Below are 9806 nucleotides of genomic sequence, written 5' to 3' on the forward strand. Positions count from 1 at the left end.
GGCTTCCCCTCCGCCCAGGGAGCCCAGCGGGTGAGTCACTCCTGGCTGGATTGGCGACCGAGCGCACCAGCTGTCGGGTCAGAAAATGTCGCGGCCGAGGCGTGTCCCCCAGCGGCGGGCCTCGTCCCTTCGGGTCGCCGTCCCCGGTCCTAATGCTGCCCTGTACACCCAGGACACCGACCGAGGGTCCGCCCTGGGCCAGCCCAAGGCCAGCGTTGGAGCAAAAGAGAGGGATAAAGGGCCCTAACTTCAGGAGGCTCCTGGTTTGGGTAGAGTTTTTTTTGTTTTTTAAAACTTTTTATTTGGAAAAATTTTAAGCTCACAGATGAGCTGCGATACAAAGATCCTTCATATACGCCTTACCCAGATTCACCAGTTGTTAAAATTTTGTCCCAATTGCTCCCTCTCTTATTCTCTGTGAAATATATATTTAATATTTATTTATTTGTTTGTTTATTTATTTATTTATTCCCTGAACCGAGAGTAGTAAGTGGCAACCGTCATGCCCATTTACCTGTACATACTTTAGCGGGTATTTCCTAAAAACAAGGACATTCTCTTGCATAAGCACTCTTTTCAACTTTGGGAAATTTCAAGTTGATACAATAGTTTCATCTAATTTACTGTTCATATTCCAGTTTTACCAGATGATTCAATAGGGTCCTTTAGAGTATTTTTTTCCCTCTAGTGTACGATCCAAACCAGGATTACAGATTGCATACAATTGTCATGTTTCTTAAGCTTCTTTAATCTGGAACAATTCCTTATCTTTTTCATCTTTCGTGACATTTTTTCAGAGTAGACCTCCCTGCCTTTTCTTCTTTTAATTGAGTGTTTCTCATTTGGGGTTTGCCTGCTGTTTCCTTAGGGGTAGATTCAGTCTACACACCCTGGGAGGGAATACTACGTAAGCAATATTTTATGTTCTTGAGGTGGGATTCTCCACCTTAAGGAGTTCATGGAACTCCTGAACCTCTAAGGATTAACCCATGAGTTATCTGTAAAAACTTGAACCAGATTTTCAACACAGGTTAAGAATGACACCATTAATTATGTGTGTGTGTTTTCTGTCTGCTGGTGGCTGGCTTAGATTTTTGACCCTCTCTTCTCCCCTCATCTCCCTCCTGCTGCCAAACTTGCCCTTGAAATTCAGAGCTCCCATAGAAAACATTATTATTATTATTATTTTTTTTTTTTTAGAGGAAGGCTTGCCTTTTTTTTTTTTTTTTTTTAAGTATTTGTTTATTTATTTATTTATGGCTGTGTTGGGTCTTAGTTTCTGTGCGAGGGCTTTCTCTAGTTGCGGCAAGCGGGAGCCACTCTTCATCGCGGTGCGCGGGCCTCTCACTATCGTGGCCTCTCTTGCTGCGGAGCACAGGCTCCAGACGCGCAGGCTCAGTAATTGTGGCTCACGGGCCCAGCTGCTCCGCGGCACGTGGGATCTTCCCAGACCAGGGCTCGAACCCGTGTCCCCTGCATTGGCAGGCAGACTCCCAACCACTGCGCCACCAGGGAAGCCCAACATTATTTTTTTTGAAGGCTACTAGGGACACCCTGATTGCCCAACTCAATCGTCTTCATAGTCCTTACCCTCTTGACCTCCTCCCAGGGCTGGAATCTAACCCTCCTCCCTGAAACCTCCCAGGCCCTGCTTCCCCAGTCTCTGCCCATCCTCCCTCCTCAACAAATGATGGAGTGCTGGCTGGGCCTGCTGGCTTCTCTGGGAGTCAGCCTTGCAAGTGTGGTTTATCCGGGGAAATCTGCAGGTCCTGGTCTTTGTTGTAGCCTCCCCACACCCCAGTGGAGACATCGTCCCAGTTCTTGTCCTCAGATGGGTCTCTGGACTCATTCGCCTCCCTGCAAGAGCTCAGCCTTCTCACGGCGTCTACATCCCCTCTCTTCTTCACTAACATAGGAGGGCAGGACTGGTCCAGTGTCCACCGCCCTGTCTGGACTGGCCCAGTGGATGCCCCTCAGAGTCTAGGAATCCCAAATGGAACTGTTTATTTCTCTCCCAATATGTGACTCCTCCTTCGTCCTTGTCCCTGTTGTGACCCACCATCTCCCCATCACCTCCTCCCCAAACATGAGCTGTTTTTCACCCTTACATCAAAGCCACATCTTCCCTCTGAAAGATCTCTCCCTCCCCACCCCTCTGCTTCTCTCTCCTGGTCTGTTGTTCTGTTTTGTTTTGAAATCCCTAACTGGTCTTCAGTTCTTCCTTCTCTTTCTGATGTGCCCAGCTGGCCATGTCCCTCTTGCCCCTCCTGCCCTCATCAACCACCAGCTCAAGTCTCATATCCTTAGCATGTCCTCCAGGACCTTGAGGATTGGGCCTGTGGATCCTTCCAGACTCCCACCCCCCTCCCCCCTCTAATCCCATGCCCCTCATTCCAGTGGCCACTGGACCTTTGCATATGCACATGCTGTTCTCTCTGTTTGAATGGCCATTCACATTCCTTTTTCCAACCCCTCCCACTAATTTGGTCAAGTGCTCAAATGACACCCTCTTTGTGAAGACTTCCTGACATCCTCAGGCTGTGCAGCCTTTACATCTGGGCAAGATGGGTGCAGCTCTGACCTCTTCCAGGTGAGGAGCTCACTGGGAGGCCTGCCTCACCGTCTAGACCAGTGCTGTTCAGTAGAACTTTCTGCGGTAATAGAAATATTCTCTATCTGTGCTGTCCAGTGTGGTGGCCACCAGCCACATGTGGTTATTGAGCACTTGATATGTGGTTCAGTGGGACTGAGGAATTTTATTTAATTTTAAATAGTTTAAATCAAAATGTAAGTAGCTACATGTGGCTAGTGGCTACCATATTGGATCGCCCAGAGCTAGCACATGCCTTAGGGACTTGTTATCTGTGGTTCCCTGCTCAGAGGGTCCCAAGCCTGCTTCCAGGGTCTACACAGGCCACCCTCCAGGTTTATTCTCCTAAGGGCAGACTGTACAGCTGGTGTGCACAGCTCTAGTTGTACAGGTGGGTCAGGGTGCTTGGAAGGGTGTGGGTGTGGAAGGGGCTTGGCTATGCAGCCTGAGGGGGGTGTGTGTGTGTGTGTGTGTGTATGTGATTGTGGCTCCTCTTAGTGCAGAACAGAGCCGGGGGTGTTCCAGTGCAGAGCTCTAGTTGGAGAATTTATTTTTATAACTGGCTTTCCAGGTCCTCTTGAAGGTATATTTATGAGGGTAAGAGGATAGAATGTACTTATCTGGGTTGGCTTGCTGTATTTATTTATTTGTTTGTTTTTTAATTTAATATTTATTTATTTGGCTGGTTTGGGTCTTAGTTGCGGCATGCAGGATCTTCGTTGCCGTGTGCAGGATCTTTGTTGTGGCATGTGGGATCTTTAGTTGCGGCATGCGGGATCTTTAGTTGCGGCATGTGAACTCTTAGTTGTGGCATGTGGGATCTAGTTCCCTGACCAGGGATTGAACCTGGGCCCCCTGCATTGGGAGCATGGAGTCTTAGCCACTGGACCACCAGGGAAGTCCCTGGGTTGGCTTGCTTTATAACTGTTAAACATTTAGATGAATGGTAAGTGGGCTCCAGTTGACTTCTTGTCCTGAACCCACAAGCGTCAGGAGTGGGGCTGGGGTTAGTTTCCTCTTCTGTGGCCCCTGGGGCACACAGAACCTCCCTCACGCCCCCCACTCTCAGCTGTGAGCTCTTCCAAGTCAGGCCCAGTGTTAATTCTTCTCTCTTCCCCGGTGCCTGGCAGGCTGTGGGCTCACCAGACAGGCTGTTGGCTCACCAGAGATTGTTATCGAGTAAAGCGGTTCAGCTGCTTGCCCAAGGCCTTGCCCTGATCTTGGCTTTCATCACAGTGACCTCTGGGTCGGCAGACTGGCTGAGAGGGAGACCTTTGAAAACCAGCTGTCCCTGGATTGGGAGACATGGTAGGGAAAGCAGGGCCCCCAAACCTGGATTCTTGTCTCTGCTCTGCCACTTTCTTGACCTTGGACAAGTCACATAATCTCTCTGAGCCCTAGTCCCCTCATCTGTAAAAAAATGGGGATAATAACACCAACCTCAGCATGTTACCATGAGAATCAAACTAAACTAAATGAGACCTTTTCACAGACACTGTGCCTGTATGCAGCAGGTCTTCCATAAATGTCCCTCAGTCAGCATTCATTAAACAATTACTGTGTGCCAGGCAAAAGGCTTTGTTCCCCATCATAGGTGAGGTGACCTCTAGCCTGGAGGGTGGGTCTGGGTGCTCCCTGTGGCTCCCTCAGGCCGCCTTCGCCTCTCAGGTCAGCAGCTCTGGGCACCTGTGTGCCCCACTTCATTTGGCCGCTGGTCGAATGGGGCCCCATCTGCCCTAGTTTGTGTGGACTTCAGGGCCCTGCATGAAAGACCACGTTTTTCACTTCTGGCTGGGCTAGCAGAGCTGGTTGAGACAGACCAACCGACAGACAGACCTATGACGGCTGTGGTTTGTGGCCTCTCGGCTCAGCCAGACAGCTTGGAGCTTGAGAGGCGAGCAAATGCCTCCTTGGCAGACTATTTCGAAGATTAAGACAGTTGATCTGAGATTGAGATTTATTGTTAACTGACAAGCCTGTCCCTGCCTCCCTCAGCTGTCCATTCAGGGGCACCATGAAAGTGAGAGAGCCAACCTGGGTCTGCATCCCGGCTGTGCCATTTTCTGACTAGGTGACTTGGGCTCCCTCACCATTAGCAGCCTCAGTGGCCTCATTAGGAAAATGGGACCAGAATAATCCCCAACTCACAGGGTTGTTGTTTGTAACTCATCCTTGGGGTCTTCCCTTCCCAGACTCAGTGGTTACCTTCAAACTCAGCCTTTCACACTTTCTCCTCCTCCTCTGACCTCAAGACTGACTAATGGGGACTTCTCTGGTGGCACAGTGGTTAAGAATCTGCCTGCCAATGCAGGGGACACGGGTTCGAGCCCTCGTCCGGGAAGATCCCACATGCCGCGGAGCAACTAAGCCCGTGCTCCACAACTACTGACCCTGCGCTCTAGAGCCCGCGAGCCACAACTACTGAGCCCGTGTGCCACAACTACTGAAGCCCCTGTGCCCTAGCTCTCATGCTCTGCAACAAAGACAAGCCACCACAATGAGAAGCCCGTGCACTGCAATGAAGAGTAGCCCCCACTCGCGCAGCTAGAGAAAGCTTGTGCGCAGCAACGAAGACCCAACGCAGCCAAAAAAAAAAAAAAAAAGACTGACTACTGCCAAGTTTGTTTTACAGAACCCCCCCCCCCCAATATTCTGGATAATTTCTAATTTCTTTTATGAGTTCTTCAACGCATAAATTATTTAGAAGTGCGTTTTGACATTTTCAAATTCATGGGGTTGCCATTTGATTATTGATTTCCTTTTTTTTGGCCGCTGTGGCTTGTGGAATCTTAGTTCCCCCACCAGGAATTGAACCTGGGCCCCCTGCAGTGGAAGCAGGGAGTCCTAACCACTGGACCACCAGGGAATTCCCAATTGATTTCTAATTTAATTATATTGCTGTCAGATAATGAGGTCTGAATGATTTTTTTGAATTAGTGGAGACTTGCCTTATGATCTGATATGTGGTCATTTTTGTAAATGTGTGACTGAAAGCAACAGTGTGTTCTCCAGTAGTCAACTGGAGTATTCAAAATATTCAATTAGGGACTTCCCTCGCGGCGCAGTGGTTAAGAATCCTCCTGCCAATGCGGGGGACCCGGGTTCGATCCCTGGTCTGGGATGATCCCACATGCTGCGGAGCAACTAAGCCCGTGCGCCACAGCTACTGAGCCTGCGCTCTAGAGCCGGTGAGCCACAACTAATGAAGCCCGCGTGCTACAACTACTGAAGCCTGCACACCTAGAGCCCGTGCTCCGCAACAAGAGAAGCCACCACAATGAGAAGGCCGCGCACTGCAATGAAGAGTAGCCCCTGCTCGCTGCAACTAGAGAAAGCCCGTGCGCAGCAATGAAGACCCAACGCAGCCAAAATAAAGAAAGAAAGAAAAAAAAAAAGAAATGCATTGAGAAGTCTTGCTCCCACCTCTGCCTTGTTCACCCTGTTTCTCCAGAACCTTATAGGTTACCACTTTTATTACCTTCCCTACGTAAATTCAAGCAAATACAAACATTTATTCTTATTTCCACCTCCCTTTCTTATACAAAAGTTAACATACTATATATACTGTTCTGCACCATATTTTTGCTTCAAAATATATCCTGAGGATCTTTCCATGTCAGTCATTCTCTCTTTTTTTTTTTTTTTTACAGCGGCATAGTTTTCCACTAGGGGGATATACCATTTTACCACAGTTTATTAAACCCTTCACCATCCAATATAGTAGCCACATGTGGCTATTTACACTGAAAATTGCAATTAAGTAAAATTTGAAATTCATTTCCTCAGTTGCACTTAGTAGCTACATGTAGCTAGTAGCTACCATATTGGACAGCACAGAGAACATTTCCATCATCACAGAAAGTTCTATTGAGTTGCTGGTTGAACTAATCCCCTATAGCTGAGCATCTGGCTTACTTCCAGTCTTTAAGAGCTGAGGGATGATGAGTCCCATCCCTGGGTTGCAAGAGAGCTAAGTGAGAACTGCCTAGGGAATGCTGGACCTTCAACCTCAGATCTTGAAATCTTGGAGGCTCCTGCAAGAGAAGCACTTTTGTTTGTTTGTTTGTTTTTGGCCGCACAGCGTGGCTTGAGGGATCTTAGTTCCCTGACCAGGGATCGAACCTGTGCCCCCTGCAATGGAAGCACAGAGTCCTAACCACTGGACCGCCAGGGAATTCTCAAGATGAGGGCTTTTGGGTTTGAGGCAGAGGCTTGACCAGGGCCTGGAAACAAGAGTGACCCTTAAGGACAGGCTTCATGCTTAACCCTAACCCTCTACTTCCCTCTCCAGTCCTACCAAAATGCAGTCCTATTTTCTTTCATTTAATATTTAAGTCCTGTGCTGGGGAGACAGGTTCAGAAAAGACACACTCTCTGTCTTGAAGAAAGAGAAAGATCATCACCTGCCTTGTGACAGACTTTCAAGGAGGCCTCATCAAAAACCAAAAGGCCTGAAAATATCCTCTGTTAGTTAGGATGGTTGAAACAGGTGATCTCATCCATTTCTGGAGGTTGCAAATTGGTGCAAACTTTTTGGAAGTCAATTCCAAATCTATCCAAATTCCAGTGAAAATCTATCTGAAATTTAAAAGCACATAACCTTTGACCCAGCAATGTCATATTTATAAACTTGTCTTACAGATACACACATAAGTGCAAAACAATTATATGTACCAAGATATTTCCTGAAGGCACCATTGTTTATAGTAACAAAAGGCTGACACACCCTAAATGTCCACTAGGTAGAGAATAGCAAAATAAATTGGGACACAAGCAACCTAAGTGTCCATCGACAGATGAATGGATAAAGAAGATGTGGCACATATATACAATGGAATATTACTCCGCCATAAAAAGAAACAAAATTGAGTTATTTGTAGTGAGGTGGATGGACCTAGAGTCTGTCGTACGGAGTGAAGTAAGTCAGAAAGAGAAAAACAAATACCGTATGCTAACACATATATATGGAATCTAAAAGAAAAAGGTTCTGATGAACCTAGGGGCAGGACAGGAATAAAGACGGAGATGTAGAGAATGGACTTGAGGACACGGGGAGGGGGAAAGGTAAGCTGGGACGAAGTGAGAGAGTGGTATGGACATATATACCCTACCAAATGTAAAATAGATAGCTAGTGGGAAGCAGCCGCATAACACAGGGAGATCAGCTCGGTGCTTTGTGACCCCCTAGAGGGGTGGGAGGGAGTTGCAAGAGGGAGGAGATATGGGGATGTATGTATATATATAGCTGATTCACTTTGTTATACAGAAAAAGCTAACACAACATTGTAAAGCAACTATACTCCAATAAATATGTTAAAAAAATTATTGAAAAAAATAATAAATTGTGACACATTCCATATGATGGAAGACTATATAGATTTTGTGGAGGCAGATATATTATTAAGTGAAAATAGCAAGGTGTCAAGCAGTGTGGAATGTGTGCTATCATTTGTGTCAAACATACAAACACACACACACAAACATACTGTTTGTATATATCCAAAAATATCTCTGGAAAGATACATTAAAATTGTTTTTCTTTTAAACTGTACACATGTATTACCTTTTAAAAAAAAAATGAGGCACCAACTGAGTAACGGTGAGCAGGGATGGGGAGGGAGGAGATTCCTGGGGAAACCTGCTCAGTCACCTGAGCTCCGAGTGTGCCCAGTGACTGCACAATCATTCCATCGGAGGTGACAAGGCGACAACAATTCAGAAATGTCACCCATGCTGTGACTCCATCTCTATCACCTCTGGAGGCCTCGCCCTGTCTTGGCTGTCATACCGCCTGTGCCCAGCAGGGGGAAGCACAGACCCACCAAAGTATTGGTCCCAAACTTCAAGCATCCCTTCTAGGATTTCCTCCTCTGTGGACCAAGATTGGAAAGACACTTCCTGCCAAGCCAACCAAATCTATTAGGTAATAATTGATTAAAATTCCTCCCCCCCCCACCCTTTTTTTTGTACCTTACAGTTCTGATCAGCATGAGAGAGAGATAATGTAGGCTTGTTGGGCTGATCATTTTCCACACAACAGGTCCTACTTAGCCCAGGCTTATTTCCATCAGGCCTTGGGTGGGCAGTGGTTGGCAATGGCCTGAGCAACCCCAGGGACCGAGGGTGCAGGCTGGCAACTATTAAGTCATTAGAGGCTCCCCACCCCCCTGGGATTTTCAGCTGTGGGGCACAACTCCCACTCTTGTCCTACCCACTCAAAGAAGTAGTTCTGAGCAAGAGTAAGCATGAACACCTGGCACCATAGGCGGACTCTCCCAGTCACTCTCCCAGATGTGTTTAGAGTGTGTCCTTTGCTAGACTGTGAGCAGCCCAAGGACAGAGACTCTTCTCATCTGCCACAGAATCTTCAGGAGTGAGCACAGTCCTGGGCACAGAGCTAGTGCTAAGTAAAGCCTTGTTAAATGGAAAGAGACAGTCATTGAGGAGAACAGGGACTAAATTTTTTAAATAAAAAAGAAAGAAGGAAAGAAAGAAAGGGAGAGAGAGAGAGGTCTTAGCTAATCTCAAGGGCAAGAATCCAAGGGCAAGACTGTGGTCTGCTCTAGGCTGGAGGTGAGGGCAGTGGGCACAGAATGGATCACCTTCTTAGCACACTCAAGGAATATCCTGCTTTGTCTTACTTTGTGGGTCCCTGCCTGGGACATGAAATAAGTGATGACATCTCTCACCCACCAGAGGTGCTGGTGACCTTGGCAGAAGAAAGGCTTAAATCAGGTCAGCCTGGGGGAAAGGACTGGCTCATTCCAGGGCCTTCCTTAAGATTAGATAAATTCCCAGCTCCTGCTTAAACTTCGGTGGTTCTGAATTTGAGAAGGGAGGGCAGAAGGAAGAGGAAGCTATAGTGGAGGGGATATTTATGGCCCCTGCCCGGCCTAGAGAAAATCCAGGGCTCATTAATGGGCCCCCCGTCCTCAATGCCTTGATGGTGCAAGGAAGGACCAACTGGAGATCCCCACAAATTATAATAGATGGGAGTGGGAGGAGCAACTGAAAGAGAAAAGCCTCAAATTCAGGCTGGAGATTGTGCCCAGACCTGGGGTTCTAACTGCCCCCCTCCCCCACCGCAATACTCTCTCATCCTCTGGTCCATCCTGAATGAGAGGGCCAGTGGGAGGAAGGGGCAGCAGCTCCAAGGCATTGTAGATTTTGGAGGTGGACAGAAAGGAGGCCTGTTTCTGCCCTTTATTAGCTGTGT

The sequence above is a fragment of the Balaenoptera borealis genome (assembly GCF_965194805.1).
Source record: "Balaenoptera borealis genome assembly, chromosome: 20".
In the NCBI taxonomy this organism is placed as follows: domain Eukaryota; kingdom Metazoa; phylum Chordata; class Mammalia; order Artiodactyla; family Balaenopteridae; genus Balaenoptera; species Balaenoptera borealis.